Here is a 12054-nt window from a genome sequence, read left to right on the forward strand (position 1 = left end):
CCTTCTCTTTCTCTCTTCCTTTCTGGATGAATTTATCTGCTTCTATTATAACCTCTCCTACTCCACTGGTGTTATTTTGCTTACATAATTGTCCCCGGTGTGCTGGCCCGAACTGGGTCCAGTTCATCTCTGTGTGTCTGGGGATCCAGATGGTGTGTGTTACATTATCCATGCTTACTTCATATCTATGGGGATGAGTGAGTAAAGGAATAAACGTAGACTTCAATGGAGAGAGAGGATTGCAGGACATTTTTGAATGGTAGGGATGAGAGGTGTAGAATGGTCTTGAATTCCAAAGTGTATGTGAACCTAAGTTCCAAATACCGTCATTATTTTTAGTGAAGACCCCTTTCTGGTCCTGGAGCAGTGGTTCACTAAGTGGCAACTTAGTCCGTTTTCACACTGCTGATAAAGACATACCCGAGACTGGGTAATTTATAAAGAAAAAGAAATTTAACGGACTCACGGTTCCACATGGCTGGGGAGGCCTCACAATCACAGCAGAAGGCAAAAGGTACGTCTTTCATGGCTGCAGGCAAGAGAGAGAATGAGAACCAAGCAAAAGGGGTTTCCCCTCATAAAATCATTATGTCTCATGAGACTTATTCACTACCAAGAGAACAGTATAGGGGAAACCACCCCCATGATTCAATTATCACCCACCGGGTCCCTCCCACACCACGTGGGAATTATGGAAGCTACAATTCAAGATGAGATTTGGGTGAGGACACAGCCAAACCGTATCAGTGAACTCCCCAGACCAGCAGTGTCAGCATCATCTGGGAATTTATCAGAAATGCAGGTTCTCAGGCTCCACTGTAAACCCACTGAGGCAGAAACACTGGGGGTGGACCAGCAATCCGTTTGAACAAGCCCTCCAGGTGATTCCAAAGCAGCTCCAATCTGAGAACCATGGCCTTCAGCAGTAAGAAAGTCAGGCCGGGCATGGTGGCTCACACCTGTAACCCCAGCACTTTGGGAGGCTGAGGTGGGTGGATCACCTGAGATCAGGAGTTCAAGACCAGCCTGACCAACATGGTGAAAACCTGTCTCTACTAAAAATACAAAATCAGCTGGGCCTGGTGGCACATGACTGTAATCCCAGCTACTCGGGAGGCTGATGGAGGAGAATTGCTTGAACACAGGAGGTGGAGGTTGCAGTGAGCCGAGATTGTGCCATTGCACTCCAGCCTGGGCAACAAGAGCAAAACCCTGTCCCAAGAAAAAAAAAAAAGAAAAGAAAAGAAATAAGAAAGTCAGGATTTCATAATATGCTTGTGTCCTGGCTTGAATTCAGTGCAGATTAATAAGTTTCCACTGGCTTACCTGCTTGAGGAAAACTGCTAGTGACTACCTTTCATGTACTAAGTTCCTAAGAACCCCCCATTCACGTCTACTCTCCTTTCTTACCCTGGGTTTCCCACACCCCTCTGCTTCAAATGGCAGAACAGAGAGTTCTAGAGGATAAGATCTAGAGCTTTGATTAACGTGAAAAAAGATAGCTGGAATGAAAAAAAAAAAAGCCTGTTTATGTTGGAACAAGTCTACTAGCCTCTGGGTTTGTCTTGCTTTATTGAGGAGAAGGAAGGAGACAGCAGCAAGTAATTGACAGATCACGGCCTGTGTTAGAATCCTACCTCCAGTTAGAAGCCGGCAGACTCCTTAGCTCTCCTGGGCCCTACTTCACCAAATGTGGAAGGGGAATAATACTAACCACCCATGGGGGTATCGTGAGGATCAAATGGGACACCCCCTTATGCAGGAGCTCAACAAACGCTGACCCCTTCCCTTCCCCCACCACTCCATAAAAGGCCTGGACTGGGCCAGATTCACAAGGAGATTTAAGGGCAGAGCTGAATCCATCTTTTTTGTGACACTCTGAGGCTGGGTTCAGCAAGTTTTGGTGATAGAAGCACCCTGATAGGGTTGCAGGATAAAATACAGGGCATCCAGTTAAGTTTAAATTTCAGATAAACAATGAATAATGTTGTAGTATAAGTGTGTCCTGTGCAATATTTGGGACATACTTATGCAAAAATATTATTCCTTGTTTATCTGAATTTCAAAGTCAAGTCAATTGGGTGTCTTGCGTTTTTATTTGCTAAATCTGGCAACCTTGGGGTAAAAGCAAGTTCCATGGCACGACTTTTCTCCCCCCTCCCTAATATTTTAATAAAGACCATTTCTGACTGGGCGCGGTGGCTCACGCCTGTAATCCCAACACTTTGGGAGGCCGAGGCAGGTGGATCACCTGAGGTCAGGAGTTCAAGACCAGCCTGGCTAACATAGTGAAACCCCATTTCTACTAAAATTACAAAAAATTAGCTGGGCGTGGTGGTGCACCCCTGTAATCCCAGCTACTTGGGAGGCTGGGCAGGAGAATCGCTTGAACCCAGGTGGTGGAGGTTTCAGTGAGCCAAGATCGTACCATTGCACTCCAGCCTGGGTGACACAGCGAAACTCTATCTCAAAAAAAAATTCTGAGCATAACATGCTGGTCACACCTCATGGGGAAACCTAGCACCAAAGGCCACTGGGTGATGTGGAGTGGAGGAGAGTCCCATCAAATTGTCTTGGAAATGTGGGAGGAGAAAAGGAAGGAGGGCTGAGGGCTGATGATGATGGTTCATGTCTCAGACTCTTGCCTCCACCAGCAGAAAGACAGGAAGCCACCTCTTTTCCTAGCTCCCCGCTCCAGGCACCTCTGGAGCTACAGTTATGGTCATCTCCCTCCCCATTCCTGTGGACTTGCAGCACAGCTCAAAGTCAGATCAGATATTTAAAGCAATAAGCATTCTTTTTAGGATTTCATGACGCTATTTTTATTTCCCAAAGTGGTATCATTCTGGTACAGAGACTTCACTAAATCTAGCAATTGAGTTGGAACTTAAAATATTTGCTTATTTTCACTCCTTTGAAAATGATTATCAGTTGAATTATTTAAACTAGAAAGAGATGAGGGAGTTAGAAGGGAGGGCTGCCCGCCCCAGGCACAGCCAGGGGAGAGTGCTAAATGTGGTTATCAAGAGATCAAAGAACCAAGGTGAGACTCCTTTGATCTGATGCTTGTCAGAGTTGCAGTTAGATCTTTGAGACGCTGCACTTGGCCTCCCCTACCTTCTTCAGTATTTCTTCTTTCTTCAAGGACACCTGGGAGTGCTAGACCAAGGCAGGCCCCAGAAAAAGCCGGTGTGGCTATGGGAGATCCAAGTGTGCCCTAGGACACGGGAAGCATAATCTTTCTCGGAGAAAATCCCTTTTATAAATGCATTTGCTTTTTTTTTTTTTTTTTCTGAGATGAAGTCTCGCTCTTGTCGCCCAGGCTGGAGTGCAATGGTGCAATCTCGGCTCACTCCAACCTCTGCCTTCTGGGTGCAAGCGATTCTCCTGCCTCAGCCTCCGAGTAGCTGGGATTACAGGCACGTGCCACCACACCCGGCTAATTTTTTGTAGTTTGTAGAGAGGAGATTTTGCCATGTTGGCCAGGCTGATCTTGAACTCCCAACCTCAGGTGATCTGCCCCCTTCAGCCTCCCAAAGTGCTGGGATTACAGGCGCCCTCCACCACGCCCGGCTAATTTTTGTATTTTTAATAAGAGATGGGGTTTCACCATGTTGGCCAGGCTGGTCTCAAACTCCTGGCCTCAGGTGATCCACCCACTTTGGCCTCCTAAAGTGCTGGGAATACAGGCATGAGCCACTGCGCCCCGCCACAGTTGCTTATTTTTAAGGCCAGGGGGAAAGGTGAATGGGGCCCCTCACCCCCACACCCGTTATACCTGCAAATGCCTGTTCCAGTGTGTGAGCTGATATGAATCACACTGTGCTTCCAATGCTTTCCCTTTGATACAAAGAGGAAAGGTACCCAATTGGCTGGGACTAACTTTGGGGTTGTCTGGATTTTCCAAAGGTTGAGAGTGGGAAACCCAGGTGAGGTCTGTCAAATCTAAGCAAAGTCAGCTTCACATCCAAGCCAAATTCTACCCCTACTGATTTCTGTGACTTTTTTTGCTAAACAATGCAAGACGACGCAATCAAACATAGAGGTCTTCTCTGCCTTCTTGTTACCCTGAAAAGCGGCTCATGGGGGCCTTTAAGATGTTATTTATGGCAATCTCCTAAGCAGCCTCAGTCTTATTCTGATGATTTTTTTACACGATTTATACCAGTCCAAAGAATTCAAGAATAATGGGTATATTTCTGCAGCTGAGCCAAACATTTCTTCTCTATCAGTCTGTGCATAACACAGAATGTTTTGTGGTTTTAATATTTGTTTCCCTAACAGACAAGATTTGGTATATGTGTTTCCTAATCCCGAGCTATTGAAATACTGATTCTCATCCTGACCTGGCCTCCTGGGAACAGAGCCAGCATATCTGCATCTCTGGGCTTTGAATTTAGGCTATTGCCCTGCTGGCCTAGCCTGTGAACGCAAGGATGAGATTAGATTTGCTTGGGGGTGGGAACTGTAAATCCCAGGGAAATAGCCGTCTGGCCTCATTTCTATTTGACAGAATAGGGCAGCCATTCCCCACATTTTTGGCCAGTGTTATCATGTGTTTACCTTAATATCCTTCTTGCTTCTTTCTTCCTATTTGATTTTAATGTATACAGGCTGTCCAGTGAAAAGAAGAAAAGAAATCCTAGCTAAAGATTCATTTGAACTTCTGAATAGGATTGTCTGAAGGATGTAAAATATTTTACAAGGAATTCCAGAAAGATAAATAACTCACACCATGCCGAAAATGTTACCTGACATGAAAAAATATTAGAGGCCTTTCCATTACTTTTGTGACCTTTGAATGGAGATGAAAGATGGTTTGGACCCATGCTATCACAACCTGGTGCTGGACATAGTATCTGATAGGTTGTAATTCCATCCCATTTGAAGATGAGGGGTGGGGAATACGTGTGACTGTTTATCATACATCCATTCAACCTCTTCAGACCATGACAATATTTAGGAAAAAGAACACAGGTGAACCCCAAAGAGATGAATACACCTTTTTATAACAGGCTTAATGTCTTCTAAATATTGCTTAGAATATTTAGAATATTGCTTTTCTTCATCCCATTTCTTCCACCATTTTCCCAGTTTGGGCTACCACAATAGTCCCCTAGATCAGGATGATAACCTCCTAATTGGCCTTTGTCCCATATTTATCTTCCATCCTGTGGCCAAACTGAGATCTTGAAAGTGCCTGCCTGTGTACACTCCCCTAGCGTTCCCTATTACCCTCAGTCCCATGTTTCTTATCTAACATATATGGTCATCCATGATCTGACCCACCTCCCTTTGCAGACTTGGTTTCCTTCTAATCCCTTCTTGAACTTCACCTTCTAGAAACACTGAAATGCTGTTTTCCCTGTTTGCCTTTGCTCATGAAGTTCATTTTTCTTGGAGGTCCATTTCTTTCTCTTTTCCTTGGCTTTCCTTCTCTGTGACTGGATATCACCTCCAGGAGTCTTCCACAATGGCCCCCTCTCCTGAAATTAATGGCCTTTCTTTTGCACTTTCCTAGCAGTACCTGTGTTTGGTTCCATCACTGCCCTAACCACAATTACTGATCCCTTGGCCCGTCTATCTCCTTGATGACATTGTAAATTCCTTGAGAGTACATACATGCCTTTTCCATATTTGTAATCACAGTGACTGTGACTCACTCAGTGCATAATGCAGAGTATTTTGAACTAAATTCAGGAGAAGATTCTGCAAGTAGAAACAGGAATAATAAAGTAAAGAAATGAGCATTGTTAACATTCTGATTTTGGTAACAACCCTTTAAGGAAAAATTATCATCTCCATTTTATCAATGACGAAACTCAGAATCACAGTGATTAAGAGTTTGGCTAGGAGTCACAGAAAGCAAATGAAAGAACCCCAACTTGATTGTGAGCACCTCCAGGAAAGGATCAATAAGGATCAATAAATATTTGTTGAATTGAACCAGTTGCTAGAATATCAGCAAGCTTTGCTCTGAGTAGGTTCATCATCAAATCACATGTAGGAAGAGGCTCTCTAAAACCCATCTAATTTGTCCTCTTGTTTGTATAGGGTTATCTTAATAGTACCAGTTTGACATAGTAAAAATTAGTTAATAGTCTCTTGGATTTAAAAAAGTGATTTATTAGTCCACTCAGCACTCAGCAAGTATTTATTGAATACTTATTATATACCAGGCACTGTGTGTAGAAGAATGTGATTTAAAGCAAGAAAGCCTGCCCTAATGAAGCTTGTATGGCAAATAATCTGCCTAGAAAAAATCCTCTAATAATGTAGACTGTATTAACCCTTGACTCACCAGTGAATGAGATATTTTATCAACTGGACTCATGTACATCATGCACACTGGTGGCACAAATAGCTAAAGCCAGAAGCATTTATGAACCACCAAAGAGTTCCTGGATCTTTTGGGTTTGTTAGTTGCAACAGAAAGGACTGTAAGCATAAAAGGAAATTATTGAAACTATATTAGTTGGCTCAGAGAACCACTAGGACAGCTGGAGGAGCAGCCTAGGGAATTGGGCAGAAACAAAGGGATGCAATGCCTCCGATCCTTGGCTAACATTCCTCTGGAGAGTAGGCAGTGAGGACACTGCTGTGCCATTGGTTCCCACCAGTCAATGTGTTCTGCCCAGCTGCCAGTGCTGGACTCAGATATTGCTAGTACCACTGCCACCACCAAGAATTACTCTCTGTTCTCACATGTGAATGTCACCAGCCCCTGCTCCTTATGGGTACATATAATTGGTGAGTGCTGCGCATACATGTAGCTGTGCCCTGGCTGTAAGGGATGCTGGGAATACAGGTACCCCACTCTGTAGCCACTATAGAGGATGAGGGCCCTGCCTCTCCAGAAGACTTATACATAGGGGAATTCAGCATCTGAACAGCCAGAAGCATGGCCAATGTCCATTATAGTCACAACAGATTTTTTTTTTTTTAGTCTTAAGATTGAGATGTCTTGGCCGGGCACGGTGGCTTACACTTGTAATCCCAGCACTTTGGGAGGCCGAGGTGGACGAATCATGAGGTCAGGAGATTGAGACCATCCTGGCCAACATGGTGAAACCCCATGTCTACTAAAAATACAAAAATTAGCTGGGCATGGTGACGTGCGCCTGTAGTCCCAGCTACTCAGGAGGCTGAGGCAGGAGACTCACTTGAACCAGGGAGGCGGAGGTTGCAGTTAGCTGAGATTGCACCACTGCACTCCAGCCTGGGTGACAGAGTGAGACTCTGTCTTGAAAAAAAAAAAAAGAAATGATTGAGATATCTTACCAGTGGCCACATCATACAATATGAGAACAAATAAATATTTAAATATTTACCTTTTTCTAACAATACTAATAGAATTTCTGAACTGCCTTTGGTTATTAGGTTCACTTTGTTTTACAGAAACAGTTTCTATAGAATACGTTTTATAAAAATTGTGATCAAAGTTTCACCATATGCCTTTCTTTCTGGAAGTGATAAAAAATGAAAAAAAAATGGAACAATAATACATTTTTTTTTTTTTTTTTTTAGAATTTTTTTTTTTTTTTTGAGACGGAGTCTCGCTTTGTCACCCAGGCTGGAGTGCAGTGGCACAATCCCGGCTCACTGCAAGCTCCGCCTCCCGGGTTCACGCCATTCTCCTGCCTCAGCCTCTCCGAGTAGCTGGGACTACAGGCGCCCACCACCACGCCCGGCTAATTTTTTTGTATTTTTAGTAGAGACGGAGTTTCACTGTGGTCTCGATCTCCTGACCTCGTGATCCACCTGCCTCGGCCTCCCAAAGTGCTGGGATTACAAGCGTGAGCCTCTGCGCCCAGCCCACAATAATACATTATGACAATATATGTTCTCCTCCCTCGCTGTGTCCCTTCCCCTCCTTCCCTCCCTCCCTCCCTTTCTTCCTTCCTTCCTTCCTTCCTTCCTTCCTTCCTTCCTTCCTTCCTTCCTTCCATAAATGCTTACCAAGTGCATACTATATGCCAGGTCCTGTGTTTGGTGCTAGAAAATCAAAGATAAATAAGACATGCTCTTTACCATCATGCTGTCCTCAATATCATAAGGGAAGACAGACATGGAAGAAATAATTGCCCTGAAATGTTAGCAGTGTTGGGATAGAAACAGGGTTCCATTGGAATACAAAAGCTAGAGTGTTTTTTTCACCCTGTGGAAACAAGAGGTTAGATAAAGCTTCATGGAGGAGATGACATTTGAATTGAGCCTTCAAAGCCATAAGTGACCACCAGGCTGAAAGCAGACGGACATTTCCGGGGCAGGCAACTCATAATGACAGAGGCGTTTGAACCAGAGCAACTTCATCTTGAGTAGGGGCTGAGTAAAATAAGGCTGAGACCTACTGGGCTGCATTCCCAGGAGTTTAGGCATTCTAAGTCACAGGATGAGATCGGAGGTCGGCATAAGAGACAAGTCACAAAGACCTTGCTGACAAAACAGTGAGGTAAAGAAGCAGGCTACCAAAACCAAGACAGCCATGCAAGTGACCTCTGGTTGTCCTCACTGCTCATTATATGTTAATTAGAATATATTAGCATGCTAAAAGACACTCCCACCAGTGCCCTGACAGTTTACAAATGCTGTAGCAACATCAAGAAGTTACCCTACATGGTCTAAAGCGGGGAGGAACCCTTAGTTTCAAGAATTGCCCACCACTTTCCTGGAAAACTCATGAATAATCCACCCCTTGTTTAGCATATAATCAAGAAATAACTATAATTAGTCGGGCAGCCCATGCCACTGTTCTGCCTATGGAGTAGGCATTCTTCTGTTTCTTTACTTCTCTAATGACCTTGCTTTCACTTTACTCTATGGACTCACCCGGAATTCTTTCTTGCGGGAGGTCCCCTGCTCTCTTGGGGTCTGGGTCAGGCCCCTTTTCCGGTAACAATAATGACAGAATAGGGGCCTAAAAAAGAGGTGATCAGTGAAAGGGTCTCTAAGGGCTTGTGGTGGCTGGGTCATAGAGTCTAGGGAGGAGGGTAGGGGTGGGGGCTGGTGGACCCTGAGAAACACAGCCTGAGAGAAGAGAAGGCATTGCACTTCAAATTCTAAGAGGTGTGGAGCTTATCTGGACAGCATAGAGAGCTGTAGAAGGCAGTAACATGATCAGATTTAGGTTTTCAGAAGATCACGGTGGCAGTGAGGAAAAAAATTTGGAATGGGATCAAAAGCCAGGGGACCACCCAGGAGACAATGCAGTCCAGGCAGAAGATGAGAAAATCCTCAAGTGCTGCAGGAGCAATGGGAATGGAGAAGAGGAGATAAAATAATTTTTTAGGGTCAGGCATGGTGGTTCATGCCTGTAATCCCAGCACTTCGGAAAGCCCGAGGCGGGCGGATCACCTGAGGTCAGGAGTTCAAGGCCAGCCTGGCTAATGTGGCAAAACCCCGTCTCTACTAAAAATACAAAAATTAGCTGGGCATGGTGGCAGGCGCTTGTAGTCCCAGCTACCCAGGAGGCTGAGGCAGGAGAATGGTGTGAACCTGGGAGGCAGAGGTTGCAGTGAGCCGAGATCGCGCCACTGCACTCCAGCCTGGCGACAGAGGGAAACTCTATCTCAATAATAATAATCATAAAAATTTTTTAGGAGCTGGAATTTGTAGGGCTCTATATGGCTGAGAAGAAAGGCTGGCGGTGCCATTCCCCAGAGAAGCCTGGAGTAACAGGATCTTGTCTGGGAAGAGGAGGCTGGTTGGGTAGAGACAAACTAACACTCTAGGTTTTGACCATGTTGGTTTTGAAGTGCCTGTGGATCATCCAATAGAAATGCAGCATTGGTAAAGGAGCAGAGTTCAGGAGAAAGGTCCAGGCTTAGGGTCAAAAAGAGAGATTCAGGTCTATAGTTATCTCACCAAGAAACCTCTAGGCTCTCCCAGAAGTGGAGACTAGAAGAAATCTAACAACGTATGTCCCTAAGTGTGAAACTGGAAATTCAGGCTTAGTCTCTAAATTCCAAAGCAGGAGCAAAATCTCAGAAAACTGAAATCTCCTAAATCTCAGACAATTTAAAATTAAAAAAAAAAAAGAAGAAAAAGCATTGCATTTAGCAGGAGTTACAAGTTTTGACAATAGAAAAGACACTAGGTTAGCAGTCCTGTCTGTGTCCTTCCATACAAATTCAACCCACCACTTGCTTTGTGATGGTAGGAGATTAATCTGGACTCAATTAGTTTTTCTTTGCAAAATGAGAACTGAATGAATTCTGTGGTCTCTTGTGGGGTCCCACCCTGGCTGCAAATAAAGCCACATCCTTTCGTTTTTCAAATTAAACCTGACTTGAGCTTCCAGAGATTGTCGGAGTATCCAATCCCTCTTTCTAAATTGCCCAGATTACTCAGTTCTAGTAATAAACACCTTTTGGAGAGAAAATGGATATCTATGACCAGTCTGCTAGGTAGGAGGTGTTTCACCCTTGTCACAGCCTCACTGCAGACCCACACGGTGACAGTTCAGTGCAGCCTCGTCTCCTGTGACGATGCCACTGCCGGCTTGGATCTTTGCACTGAGTGGTTCTTCAGGGGAGGATGTGATTGGCTCTGAAGACTCACAACTGTTGGGTTGCATTTCTTTGCTGGGCCATTTCCCCCAACAACTTGTCAATGCCTGGGCCTAGAGGACTTTGCAGGCCCAGCCACACCCTGCACCCAAACCACCTCTGTGCCACTCTGCTGTTGTAGAGTTGGATTACCCTTCTACATACCCCCCTTGACATCATGGTGAGTTCCCCTTTCAGGAACACTTAGGGTCTTTTCCTGCCAACAGAACCCGGTCAGCCCACTCCAGCCCATCAGTTGAGTAGTTTGTGGACTTACTCATTTACTTTACATTAAAATGATTCTTCCCAGAGCAACGGACACCTCCAGGAAGACTTGCTATCTCTAGGATAGAGAAGTGATTGGCACATTTTAAATGGTGACCTTCTTTCATTTAAAAACAAAAGGTAAAACAATTCTAATTAGCAACGGTAAGAAAAAGTGTCAGAGGCCTTTGAACCAGAGCAACTCCATCTTGAATAGGAGCTGGGCGAAATGAGGCTGAGACCTACATACTGGGCTGCATTCCCAGATGGGTAAGGCATTCTAAGTCACAGGAGAAAATATGAGGTTGGCACAAGATACCGGTCATAAAGACCTTGCTGATAAAAATAGATTGCAGTAAAGAAACTGGCCAAATCCCACCAAAACCAAGATGGCAATGAGATTGACCTCTGGCCATCCTCACTGCAACACTCCCACCAGTGCCATGACAGTTTACAAATGCCATGGCAACAACAGGAAGTTACCCTATATGGTCGAAAAAGGGGAGGTATGAATAATCCACTCCTTGTTTAGCATATCATCAAGAAATAGCCATAAAAATGGGCAACCAGCAGCCCTTGGGGCTGCTCTGTCTATGGAGTAGCCATCCTTTTATTCCTTTACTTTCGTAATAAACTTGCTTTCACTTTACTCTATGGACTCGCCCTGAATTCTTTCTTGCACGAGATCCAAGAACCCTGTCTTCGGGTCTGGATCCAGACCCCTTTCCTGTAACAAAAGGAGGAGACAAAAGGAAGGATGAGGAAATCTCACTCTGAGAAGCAAAACTTGTTTCAGTCAGCATCCCATTAAGCAGAGGCAGTCACTGGTTGGAAATCATCTGCCAGGGTCCAAGTTTTCGGCTGAGTCTGTGGGAAATTGGTGCAGTATGTGGGTAGGGGGAGTCCATCTGCATGACAGAAAGGATGGGTGGTGGTCACCACCACCCACCCAGCAGCCACCTGGCCACATATGGTGGCCACATGCTGTGAGGGTGCTTCCTGCTTTCTCTCCTCTTGGATATAAAAGTGAGGGCCAACCACGGGCTGCCCAGAGGCCTGGGGGTGAGAGTGTCCATCCTGAGGCATCAAAAAAGTGTGGGTGGAGGCTGAGTGATTTTTGAAAAAGAGAAAGGGCAGCTTTGCAAGGCAGTGTGGGGACAGCAGACTGGGCTGATGCATGAGGCCGCAAAACAACCGAGAAAAACATCTCCATGGCTTGCACAATCGTCCTCTGAATATGTGT

The 12054-nt window shown here is 45.0% G+C and overlaps 1 long non-coding RNA gene across 1 annotated transcript in view; it reads right to left on the bottom strand.

The window, feature by feature from the left end:
* Positions 1-484: 484 nt before the first annotated feature.
* The window catches only part of LOC131382090 (uncharacterized), a 32440-nt gene continuing 20870 nt past the window's right edge, over positions 485-12054 (bottom strand). Inside the window, exon 4 of the long non-coding RNA XR_009211264.1 lies at positions 485-529. This is a non-coding gene — a long non-coding RNA (uncharacterized LOC131382090). The remainder of the gene's footprint in view (positions 530-12054) is intronic.

Source organism: Hylobates moloch, unplaced genomic scaffold (assembly GCF_009828535.3).
Source record: "Hylobates moloch isolate HMO894 unplaced genomic scaffold, HMol_V3 SCAFFOLD_20, whole genome shotgun sequence".
Classification (NCBI taxonomy): domain Eukaryota; kingdom Metazoa; phylum Chordata; class Mammalia; order Primates; family Hylobatidae; genus Hylobates; species Hylobates moloch.